A 13,035-nucleotide genomic window follows, 5' to 3' on the forward strand; every position below is an offset into this window, starting at 1 on the left:
TAACAATTTACAAAACTATAAACAAAAAACACAAAACAACTTCAGCACTGCGATGTACCTGTTTTCTAAGCACTTTACAGATCTTATAATTTAGTTGTCCTGGGAACTCTACCAAGCTGGTACAGCCACCCTTTGTACTCACTGGCTACCTTCACATCACCAAGAGAGGATGAAGCCAGAATTTTAAACTGATCGTGATGTTTTCTGAAACCTTGCACTTAATAACTGTGGTATATTACCTGAATTTCTTTCAAAAGAAAAGAAGAAATTTAACGATCAAGAGATATTAGAGGGCTGACCCGAGAGCTCAGCGGACTAAAGCGCCTGCTTAGGCAGAGCGCAGCGGCTGGGCGTGTCGTGCAGACCCGCCCTCGGGCTGCACCGAGATGGCGATTGCGACTGGCCATGGTGGCGCGCGCCTGTAATCCTAGCGCTTGGGAGGCTGAAAATAGGAGGATCGCTGTGTAGTGAGACCCTGTACAACCTGTAGACCCTGTCCTAAATACAGAAAACAAAGCAAAACAGAAAAAGAGATATTGGAAAAATAAACCGGCAAAAAGGAAAATTAAAGCTAATTTTAATTTCCTAAAAATGAATACAATAGATTCTTGGGATGAGGTTAAAATTGAAAACTGCATGTTGCAATTTTGTCCGTGACTTAATTGATCTTTAACATCTGAACGCCAGCATGTAAAGTCTGTTAGCACACAAAATGGCAAAGTAAAAGTGCTACTGTGATGAGCGTGAGATTGCTGAGATTCAGTGAATCCGAAGGTGCTCAGGGAACGTGGCCATCTGCCCCCCACCTCTGCAGCCACCATCCACTTCAGTAACTCAGAACTGTCTCCACGTGTGACCAAAATGTGACCAAGATGTGCACAAGTGATATCCATAGGTTTAAACTTATTAATAAATGATGCAAAAAGAATATGATTGTCTTGGCTTAGGTACAGATTCTTTGAGGAGCTAATCACTTCAATCAGATGTGTGGAATCACAGGTGTATTCCTGTGGCAGAGAGAGAAGAAGGGGAGGGGGAGGGGTGGGGGAGGAAGGGGGGAGAGACAGAGACAGAGAGAGACAGAGACAGAGAGAGACAGACACAGAGACAGAGACACAGAGACAGAGAGATAGAGAGACAGAGAGAGACAATGAGGAGACACAGAGGCATAGAGAGACAGTAATACAGAGAGAAACACACTCAGAAAGAGACAAAGAAAGACAGAGAGACAGAGAATGCAATTAATGGCACTTCTTGGTAGAAGACAGAGAATGAACAAAAGGAACAGCTGCAAGACACAGACACAGTAATGCGTGTCCACTGCCACTGCTCATACATGCATCAGAGCAATACAAGCTTTTTAAACTAAAAAAAGATGAGTGGTATGCAAAAGGAGGCATAAACAAAATATCATTAAATATTAACATTAAATCATTTTAATTTTGTATTAATTTTATTGAGAAACAAATAGCAATGAGACAGTTTCAAAACAGGTCACTAGGACAGTTACAATAATTAATACATTGCATATTGCTGTCTTCATAGTGGTTATTCATAGTACAAGATGCAGACATGATATCCTGTCCAAACACTATTAGTACAAATCTTTCTTCTCATTGAATTAAGAGAAAGTAGCTGCATTGTTATCCTACTTTGGATATATAGCTACAAAATGGTCCTTCATTTGTATCCCCTTTTTTTGTTTAGTTTTTTCAGAGATGGGTATTCCATTGCCGTTTAAATGTTGTAGGTGCATGAATTCAGCAAAATAATCCAATATAGTCCAGTCATCCATAATAACAGTGGGTTATCCGTAGGACTGGATCTAAAACTGTTGTACAGGCTTTCAAGGTAAATCCTGAGGGGATTTGACCGACCTTATCAGATACAAAAGCTACATTTCTTGTTATATAGGTCTTGCTTTATCTTGGTGTTAACTATCCAGCAGAAAAGTATAAAAACGAGGTATAAAACATAAAGCTATATTAATATGCTGAGCTGTAAAAGGCTTAAGTCAACAACTTCTAACATTAAATCATTTTTAAAGCGCTAATTTTACACAAAAACATTATACTGATGAAGGTTAAATATTATATATATATATATATATATGGCTTTTATGAATTGAATAAAAGCAAGCAAATACATATGGAAAACTGTTAAGAAAAATGAGTAAAGCTATATAATCACCAAGAAACTGTACAACACAATCACCAAGGAAAGTGACATTATATTTTAAATAATGTCACGTAACTAGGCTACTGTGAATGAAATTCGCTTTAATTTTCATGATATATTCCTTGTAATTGGTCACAAACTTGACAGACCAATAAAAATAATTTCAAAAGTTCCCAAACGTAAATCGAGCTGGTGGGAACAAAGCATTAAGCAAAGTGTTTACACTAAAAAAATCAAAATACTTGAAAAATGTTAAAGCCTTCCGAACAAGAAAAATAACAACTGTTTCTAGGGTTCTATGAGAGGAAGAAAGAGAAAAATGAATATAATAGGCCTTTTATCTTTGAAACAAGTGCAAGTATTCTTTATTCCCGTTGAAAATTAATGACCAATTCGATAAATGAAAATGTCGTGATTGCTTTGAACTTAATAAAATCTGCTTCACTCAACTTAATTGTATGTTTTTAAAGTCTCTACTCAATTTTATTCTTTACCAGGTCTTCAACGCATAAAATAACCTACCATGTAAACCCTTTCAAAAATGTTAATGTAGATTACAAGGTACCACACTAGCGGAATAATATTGACTGCAAAGTTTGCCTACAATGCTGCGCTGGAGCATGACTACATTCTAATGGAATTTTATAGTAATACTTAACATAAAGTTGATGGAAAATTTCTTATTTAGCTTTATCTTCAACTTTAACATATTTCAATTAATCTCCACTTAGATGTCGATGTTACTTTCCTCATCCATTTGCAGGTTTCTTAATACAATTAATCTCCCAAATGAACTTGACAAACCTCACTACTAGAGGGCAGTAAAGTCCTGCTATTTGTCCAGTAGTTCATTGGCAAAATTAACTCCTTGCCAAATCACGCAGTGTTAGGTATGATGTAACCCACAGCTCTATGCTCTGCCAAGTGGTAAAGTTAATCTAAGAAATCAATGTGGATCTAATATTTGCACTTGAAACAAAACCCAATCTTTTGATCTCGCTCAATGACTAAACACTAATTAACAAGCCAACTGCTGAAATTAGGTTACAACTCAGTGAAAGTAGGAGATTCCTTTTTAACTATTAGATGCTAACACTTTTTAAAATCCTATTCCCTACTCAGATTGTTATAGGATTTTTCTTAAAATAGTTACTGGAAACTTACAGTTTCATATAAGATAGGAAAAATGTGTACTATAAAATCATGCATCTACCAAACTTTTCAATATTTAATTATCCATGGGAAATATATACCAAAATTAGAATTCTGCTACTCCAAGGAATATATGTAAAATTGACCTAATTGCTCGGCAACACTGGAAAAACTAGATGAGAAAGAAACTTCGTACACTGATCAGCCATTCCTTAAAAATGTAATTCCTGGCCTGCAGCACGTTAACTCAGCATTCCTTGTGAGCAGGATTTTAACAGTCAGGAGATGTGACTGTATTCAAGATTCCTTTTCCAGTCACTAGTTCATTGTCAGCAGCAGCTACAGAGCAGCTTTATGTGCATTCAGAGACCGCCAGGAAATTAGTTCTGCTTCACTAAGTCAGCACTGTAGCTGGGGGAAGGAGGATCACCCACTTCCTTAAGCAATTGTTTATTTCTTGTTGTGATAACAATATTAAATATGATAATCCTGGCGTAAGATAACACTCAGGCTATTATATTTCATGTAAAAGCTCACTCACCCACAAAGGAGTAGCCCATACTGGAGATTTCACACTACCTTTCAGTGTCATTTGCAGGGCGTTACTTTGCTTTTGTACCTCCTTCCAAAGTGCTGGATTGCCATTGATAGCTTAGTGTTTTTAAATCTTTTCAACTGCATGAAGCAGTAGAATTCAGAGAAGTGAGAATTTAGTAACAGCTAAAATGAAAATTGATCTTTAAAATTAAGGCACATGTTTTGGTTCCTGTGCTTTTAAAGAAAAAATAATAACAGCATGGCATTAAGGTTTTCTTATCTGGCTTAGTCAGTAGGGTCCATCCCAAGGTAAGCGCTCCATGGTCCCTGTCTTTCTCTATTGCCCCACTATTGTCCACACTTAGTTCTCACTCTCCCTTGCCCTAAATTGTACTGCAATTTCTTTCTTTCTTTAAAAAGACAATGGAATTGTTGTGGTACTCAGGTTTATACACTGGGTATTGTTTCCCCATTCTAAATTGTTTATTTAAACAATGCTTTTGCATATTCTTTAAGGTTGACAAGAAAAATTGTGCAGTGCTACATGTTACATAAAAGCAGTCCTGAGCCCAGGAGTCTCTTAGACTTTTTAATATATTTCTTAATGATACTTCAATATATGATGTCTCTACCCCTCAAATTATTTACATGTCTATTAGCACATGTGCACATACATATTCTACCTGAATAAAAAAATCACAGCCTAAGAGTTTGTGAAGGGAGAGGTTTTGAGATATTTGTAGAGTAAGTCATCATTTTATGTTTTTTCATGCATACTGTGTGTGGGTGTGTGTGTGTGTGTGTGTTTCTTTGTAGTGTTCCCCAAAAATTACTAATTGTCACCTTTTAGGTCTTGAAAAGTGATATGAAAGTACAATTCATATGATGGCTAAAAATTCAACTCAGAAATTTATGAAGCACTTATCTAAGGCTAGAATTGTATTTGCAATGGTGAATACAGAAGCAGATGGTTAAATTCTAACCCTGAATGTTACAATGTTTTTGGTTGAAAAATATAAGAACACAACAGAAAAAAAACTGAAAGTTTGGTACCATGGGGAATGGAAAATAAATTGTATAACACCATACTTTAAAAACTGATTAAATTCCAATCTTGCTATGGAATGCATAGCTTCAGGAGGTAAGAGAATCAGAAGATGTAATCTACTGACACTGGCTCATCAAAAATCAAAAAATAAAACCAAACATGGAGAATCCTGCTTACTGTGAACTGTTGTCTCTGATGGGAGAAATGGAGTAGATACACAAACAAATTAGCCAAAGAGGAAGCAAATTATCTCAATTAAGATCAGTTGTTCCATTTGAGCTTGGTAAAGTGACAGTGCACAAAGCTCTGCGACAGCAGTAAAATACCAATGACCTAAGAAAGATTAGTATATAACAATCAAAATTTGCAAAGAAAATTGGTGTTCAGAGGGTAGCTTTTTTTGTTTTTTGGTTTTGTTGGCAGTACCAGGGATTGAACTCAGAACCTGGAGCTTGCCAGGCAAGCATTTATTCTACTGAGCTACATCCCCAAGCTCTAAAAGGAATAAATTCCAAGCAAGTAAAGCTTTGCAACTTTTGAAAGAACAGAGCCAGAACTCCTGATGCATGTTTGAGAGTACCTCAGAAGCAATCCCTGAAGTCAGTCAGAAACAAGAGTTCAATTTCAAAAATCTAAAGGGTGTCACAATTAACTCGGTGAAAATTTTTCAAAAATTTGGAGACTACAGAGTTACATTGGCTATACAGTGTTACATTGGTCTAGGGACTTCATTTGTTTTATGATATTGAGGAAGATGGCTGCATTTGTGTTTGTGTGGAGAAAAGGGCTTTGTGGTTGTCACCTGATGTGGAGTTTGGAAACAAAAGCGTCATTTTGCTCAATGCTTTTGCTTATGAACTGAATTGTTCCCAAACAGAAGCATTCAAGAACCAACTGTCATTAAGAAAAATGTCTGATAGGTTGAAGTAACAGAACCTGTGATAATAGTTTCTCCACATTTTATGTGAAGACGAGGAAAGAACTCTGATTTTTCTCAATGCCTTGCATGCACAAGGTGGTAATTACAGCTCTCATTAAGAGTCATGTGGGGGTGGGGGAGATGGCTCAGTGGAATAAGTGCTTCCCTGGCAAGGGCAGGGGTCTGAGTTCAATCCCTGGTCCACCAAAAAAAAAAAAAAAAAAAAACATAAAAGTCATGGGGGGCTGGGGATATTGCTCAGTGGCATAAGTTCCTGCCTTGCAAGCACAAGGTCTCAAGCTCAATCCCCAGTACCAACAAAAAGAGAAAGAAAGGTACATGGTTTTGCTTAAAAAAAAATGTTAGGGGCTAAGGAGATAGCTCAGTAGAATAAGCACTTGCCTGGCAAGTGCAAGGGCTTGAGTTCAATCCCTAGTTCCAAAAAATAATAATAATAATAATAATAATAAAATCACGTGGAAATTGTGCACAAGAGCAATGGTCTCAGCAGGTGATTTTGCTGGAGGCAGCTGAATGAGATAGAAATGCTATGGGCAGTGAGTCACAGGGCCAGGCCTTCAAGGAGCCAGTGTGGAAGACAGGATGCCTTGCAGCTGTGAGAGGAACAGGCACTCCTGCTGTGGGCCAGACTCCAAGACAAAAGATGACACAAACGCACCCACTCACATCCCTAGCGGTGGGCATGAGGGATTGGTATTCTGCATAGGTATCAATCACCTTGAAAGAGCCAGAAGAGCCATGAACCCAACCCCCTACAGGAAAAGACCCTGTTCTGTATTCATGTCCACTTGCTGCATGACTCACTACCCCATTTGATTCCAATTTAATCCATTTTACCAGAGCAATTACACTTGTATTTTTTTTCTGAGTCTGCTTATTTGAAAACTAGTTCCAATCAAATTTACACTTGACACTGACTGTTGGGCTCCTTTAACCCTGCTGTTCCTCAGTTTCCCAGGTGTTCTGTGCATCTTCCTTGTGCTTGTTGGTCACGTCCACAGAGGCAAAGGCAATTGTCTCTCCTTGTTTCAGAATATTTGCTGTAATTACTACTTCTCCTCCTGTTTTAGCAGGTGACAGGTACGTTATGTTCATGTCAATACCAACTCCTGGTACTCCTCTCTCTGTCAGTGGCCAAGCCATTGTTGAGATGCTGTCTGTTAAAGTGGCTGTGGTATTTATTAGTGGGCTCTTCTACTTTTATTTCACAAGTCACTTTCTCAGGGCTGGCGAGATAGCTCAGCAGACTAAGCGCCTGCTTTGACAAGGGCAGGGATCTAAGAACAAAGAACCACAAATCTGCGGCAGAATAAAGACCAAGCACCTGGAGTTCTGCTGCCCTTTCTGCCCAGCAGCGCCTATAATTGTAATCTGATTAGTTGACCATAGTTTTGGCCCACCTCATGCCCACCTAGCGAGTTTCCTTTTTCCCCCACAGGGACTCACCTCACTTCATAGATTTGCTCTATAAAAATCCCTAGAGAAGGTGGAGATAGCTCCTAGGCAACTCACTGGAGTCTCCTTCCATCCCTCTGTACGACAGAAGCTTTCTTTCCCCCAGTAAATATATTCTGCTGTGAGCCTCCATTGTTCCTAAAATTTATTCTTTGATTTTAGAGAACACGAACTCATCCCAGACGTCTTTCAGATTGGGAGTTTCCTTCCCTTTTATCAATTTTTGTATGACATGTACCTACCCTGCTCTTGAATATATGGATCCCAGCATTGGTCTGTGTCAGCAGTGAAGGAAGGGGCACCTCTCATTTAGGTAAAATTCATTCAAAATTCTGAAGTCACTGGAGAGCCTAGACTTTTCTTCACTTGTCCAAATATTTCATTATTATCATTGCGAGTTTTTTTTTTAAAAAATTCAAGTATTTATTTAATAAAACTACTTCTAACACTATCATTGATACTTTAACAGGAAGATTTTGTCTTTCTAAAAATAGTTGATTCTGTTTCAAATTATTTTTTATTGTTTCTTATTTTTAATTTAATGCAAAATTTTAAAAATGCAAATGCCTTATAATAAGCTGGCTCTCAGGCTTAGGTGTTACCTTCCACCAAAAGAGTGCAGATTACACATTTCTTTTTCTTTTTCTGGATTTTAGTATATGTGCTGCTGAAGAGCACGTGTTTTTGTAGTTTCTTTGAGACTGAGTCTCACTATCTGGTACAGGCTGGCCTCGAACTTGCTAATGTAGCCCGGACTGGCCTCGAACTCACAGCAACACTCCTGCCTCAGCCTCACTCATAATGGGACTACAGGAGTGTGCCACCACTCACAGTTTGGCCTTTCAGCCCTGCTGAAATAACACTCCTCAGCCTTTCAAAACACAAGTGATTTTATGATTCACACTGCCCAGGAGTGGAGAAAGAAAAAGGGAATTCCCAGATGGCCTCCGCAGGCATATGCCAGCATGAGCCTGGGCCAGGTTCGGCTTTGCTCCTGCCAGTCTCTTCTGGTTGGGCACTCCCAGATGTCACTTCCAGAAGATCCCTTCTGGGGGTCACTTCCAAGTGGTGAGGACAGCACTCCCTGTGTCTCGTGAGAGGCCCCCTTTGGGCTCTGGCTTCTGGCCTGTGAGACTTCTGAGCTCCTGATCAGTCCTGTCCCTCTGGGCCAGCTCCTTCTTGTACACAATTTCATAATTACTGAGCAGCTCCCTGGTGAGGTGAGGAGGGGCAGCTTGTTCCATCTGCAGCCCGGGATCTTGCTGTTGGGACTGTGATGTTGAGGATGTCATTAATCAGGTTCTACTTAAGGATCGGTTCATTGGCCATGCTGCAGGTGACACAGGGGATGCATTTACCTTGAGGAGCCAGAACTTCATCTTGTCATTGGTGATGATGTTGAAGCCACAGCATCCAAAGCAGTGGTTGTCAATGTTCGTCCCCCAGTGCACAGCCTTCAAGGACTGCACAAGGGCCCAGTGGACCTCGTGGAACAGCTTGCTGGTCAAGCCCCTGCTGCAGGTACTCTCTAGGTAGAGGCTCAGGTTGCGCCCAGTCCACTTGCTCCCGTAGATATGGGTGTGGTCCTCCCTGTGCTTCTGGATGGCCACATTGGTGAGGTGGATGAACATCTTGTCCAGCATGTTGGTGATCGGCGTGTATCACTGTGCATGTCATGCATTGGGGTTCTTGCAAGGGAAACAATATCATATGGGACACATTTTATAAGGAAACACCCAAGAATCATATACAAGAAGTATAGGAAATCTGTCCACACACTAAACACTAAGGAATCCAGTAGAAGGCCTGGATCCTAACATTCTGTATGAATCCAGCTGAAATCCTAGTGCTCATAACAATATCTCCCACAAGTCCAACTGGAGGCCTACAGCCCACAACAAAGTCTCGTGCAGACCTGCTTCAAAGATCCATGCTGGAAAGGCCCAAAGGTCAGTGGTGGAAGCTAGGAAGTCTACACCAGCAAGATGAAGGATCTGTGCAAGAAGACTGGAGGATCTGAACTGGAGCCAGAAAATAATGCTCAAGGTAAGCACCAGAGCTCCCCCAAAGATACCACAGCCATCTTCAGCAGCAGTGAGGTCCTGAGCTCCTCCAGTGATGAGGAAAGCCAAGTTCCCTTCAGGAAAGCCAATGCGATAAGCTTCTCCATGAGGTTGAGCAGGGCACCATCTTCCCCTACAGAGCCAGGAAGTGATGCTCAAGTTGAAGACTCAAGCTTCTCCAAAGTTCAATGGGAAAGCCAGCACAACAAGGTCCTCCAGCAGAACAGCACAAGAGAACTAGCAGCTTCCAACAGCCCCAACAGCTTCTCTAAACAGCATCCCTAACAGCACTTTGACAGATTATCCTGTTCAGCCTTTTGTGCTGCTGGTAATAATCCTCAGGTTGGTCTCCCACACCCAGCACCATGCTAGTTCAACTGAGCTGGGTATAATAACTTGATCACCATTTAGAAATCCCCAACTACAGTGGATTTCTAGCAAGATCCAAGCTTATACATACAACAGCTCAGTGGGAGGCAGGTGGACACCAGCACAGACAGGTGCAGGTCCAGACAAGCAGGGCATTGTTGATGTATAGTGAGATTGCATAGACTTCTTTCATAGATTGAGATAAAAAAAAGGGCTGTCTTGCTGTCACTGGACCACTTCTTGATCTGTGAGAGCTTGTTGCTGAGGAATATGCCCTTGCCCTGGGCATTGCTGCATGTCTTCCCCCACCCCCAGGCGCTGTATGGACCCTTCCAGAATTCCTCCACGAGCAGCTTGTAGTTGGCGGGCAGCATATAGATGCCTGGGACAAAATCCAGAGAGAGGTATTTTCTGTTCTTGTCCTTTTCGGCCACAGACTCCCTTCCTTCTCTAGTTCCTTCTGATATTTCTTAATGTTCTTCACCATCAGGTCCTTATGGGTCAGCCCTTAGTGGCATCATCCACCACTACATCTTTGGTCCTCCTGGGGCCAGTAGGCTGCCCAAGTCTTCTTTGGCTTCACTGATGCTGGCTCTGGGTCTCACCTGTGGACTCCATGGGACACCGCCCTGCAAGGGCCTCCAGTCTGGGATGGGCCCCACTGAGATGCTTGCTTCTGTTTCAAGTTCTTCGAAAATATGTATTTTGACCTTTGTCTTATTTTTAAAGTTAGTGTTTCTACCTTGCTTATAATAAAAGAGTCAAATTGCTAAAATGAAGACTTCAGCATGTCAAGTTAAAACATTTTTTTTTTTTTTTGATCAGAGAGGGTGATTCTCCAAAGAATACAGATTTCTATTTTGTGACTAGCAGGATATTCCAAGGGAAATAGCCGAGGACTTCCATGGAAATACACCTGCCGAAAGATTGTAAAGACACAAAGTAGCGTGCTACAGATATTTTGAAACAGTTATTTTGGCCACAATGACTAATTAAGAGAGTGGTCCCTTCCTCAGGTTGACCAGAGAGTACTTACTGGGCAGATGACCTTCCTGAATTACTACTAAGTTGAGGCAGTCAGTGTTCAAGCTAGTGGTTCAAGCACATTTTTGTGGTAGTTACTATTGGCCAATCTTGTGCAAGGCCCCTCCCTGTATCATCTACCCACCTGTACTTTGTTAAAGTGATTTGAACTTAGAAAAGAGTCAGATTTCTTTCATAGCATATATATTTCCAAGTCATAGAAGAACAATAGACTTTTGAACAAAAAATAACAAATGCAGTTTTGCAGATCTTTTTTTATGGTTTTTTTTTTCTTTTCCTTTTTTTTTTTGCGGTACGGGTTAAGTTTAGCAGATCTTACTTGAATGTCTTTCCTTTGCAATTCAAGAACCAAACAGCAATCCAGACAAAAACTGTTCACAGTCTTCTATTCCACTCCATATGCAGGCTATATTTATAGATTCCAAAAGGGAAAGACTTCAGAAAGTGGAAATCAGGTTATTTGGTAGCTTAACTTATTAATTCTTGGTATTTGTCTTATTTGAAACTGGTTTGAATAGTTAGCTGCCTAACTATTCAACTATTCAATTCTTATTACAGGAATAAGCCATGGTCTGGTAACATAATATAGGTTAAACCTCACTATTTGGAGAAATATTTAATCTTTAAAATTTTGACTTTTCTAGATAAGAATCACTCAATTCTGGGGAAAAGGAGAAGTATCAATTAATACACACAATACAATAATGCATAATAAGTCACTAGCCAATTAGAGAATCAAATCAATAGCATTATTCTGAGTTGTTTCAAATTTAAGCTTTAAAAAGAGAGGGTGTCAGCCAATTAGAAATTGAAAATCTGTCACCATAAGTGATCCTTCTATAGAAACCATAAGGCAACAGTTGCAAATGTGTTTACTTTCTGAAAATATAATCAGAAGTATGAGATTTTTTAAGCTTTGCTTGAGAATGTAGAGATTCCAGAAATAAGTTGGGAATTGTTCAAGAGGTGGGAAAAATAGTGAACATAGTCTATTGTGAGTGTAGGTAGATGACTAAGAGCTGATATTCTTAAAAAGAGGAGAGAAAAGAAAGAAAGAGAAAGAGAGAGAGAAAGAAGGAAGAAGAAAGAAAGAAAGAGAGGAGAAGAGAAGAGAAGAGAAGAGAAGAGAAGAGAAGAGAAGAGAAGAGAAGAGAAGAAGAGGAGAAAAGAAAGGCATGCTCCCTGAGTTGTTAAATAAAGTCCACTTTCCTACTTACATGTGATGTACATTGAGTTGTGTCTCACCTCTACTTGGTGCCTGCACCACTGTCCCTCAGGGAAAGCTGCAACAGGCGATAGCTTACAGGTCTGTCCTGATCTTTAAGCACACAAGCACAGCCTACACCTAAGGACCCATTCACGTGCTTCTTGTCTCTCTGGGAGCCAGAATGGCTACTAGGCAACTCCCTGCTATGTATCACTTCTTGGTTCTTAGCTTGGAGCTTTCTGAGCCTTTTTCTTACAGGAAGAGACAAAGAAGTCTATGAAAACAGTGAGAACTCAGTGATCAAATTTACATGCACTAAGGTCTCAGGACTACTTTGTGTTTGTTGGAAAGGCATGATTTGGCCAAGAGCCATTTCTGTGGCCATTTGAGTTTCTTGTACAATCCAAGTGCCACTACATATTGCCACGATGTATTCATTGTGGACTTTTGATAATAAGACAGAGGAGTCATTGAGAGAACATACACCAGCACAGCATGAGGAAAATGAGTATATTTTTAAGAGTTCTGAATATAAGAGGACTCCTTTACCACTACAAACTTCAGGAAACCTAACAAAGCACTATATCAGTGCTACCATTCTTGCTCATAAAAGGAAAAATTTTCCAACTGACAAGAGTCATTTTAAACATGTTGAAAGTATGTGGAAAGGGGGCCAGGGAGATGGCTCAGTAGAATAAGCGCTTGCCTGGCAAGCACAAGGCCCTGAGTTCAATCCCCAGTTCTGCCAAAAAAAAAAAAAAAAAAAGAGGAAGTATGTGCCATTATCACTGGGTAATCAAGAAATAGTGAAGTTCAGTTACAGAATTGAATTATCTACGTACACCTGCTTTTTTCAGGTCTGCTGTGGAACAAAGGGTTTTATGATAGAAATTTATGTACTTGCTTGATTTATATTAATTAAAACATGTTATTTAAAATCAAAAATTTGATGGGCCAGCGAAATAGCTCAGCAGTCTACAGCACCTGCTTAGGCAAGCTTAGGCAGGCTAAGGGGACCTCTTTTCTTTTTTTTTTTTTTTTT

The 13,035-nt window shown here is 39.9% G+C and overlaps 1 pseudogene; it reads right to left on the minus strand.

Moving 5' to 3' along the window:
- Nucleotides 1-8,365: 8,365 nt before the first annotated feature.
- LOC101561431 overlaps nucleotides 8,366-13,035 on the minus strand; it is a 17,405-nt pseudogene continuing 12,735 nt past the window's right edge.

This window comes from Octodon degus, unplaced genomic scaffold, assembly GCF_000260255.1.
Source record: "Octodon degus isolate 3935 unplaced genomic scaffold, OctDeg1.0 scaffold00001, whole genome shotgun sequence".
NCBI classification, from domain to species: Eukaryota; Metazoa; Chordata; class Mammalia; order Rodentia; family Octodontidae; genus Octodon; species Octodon degus.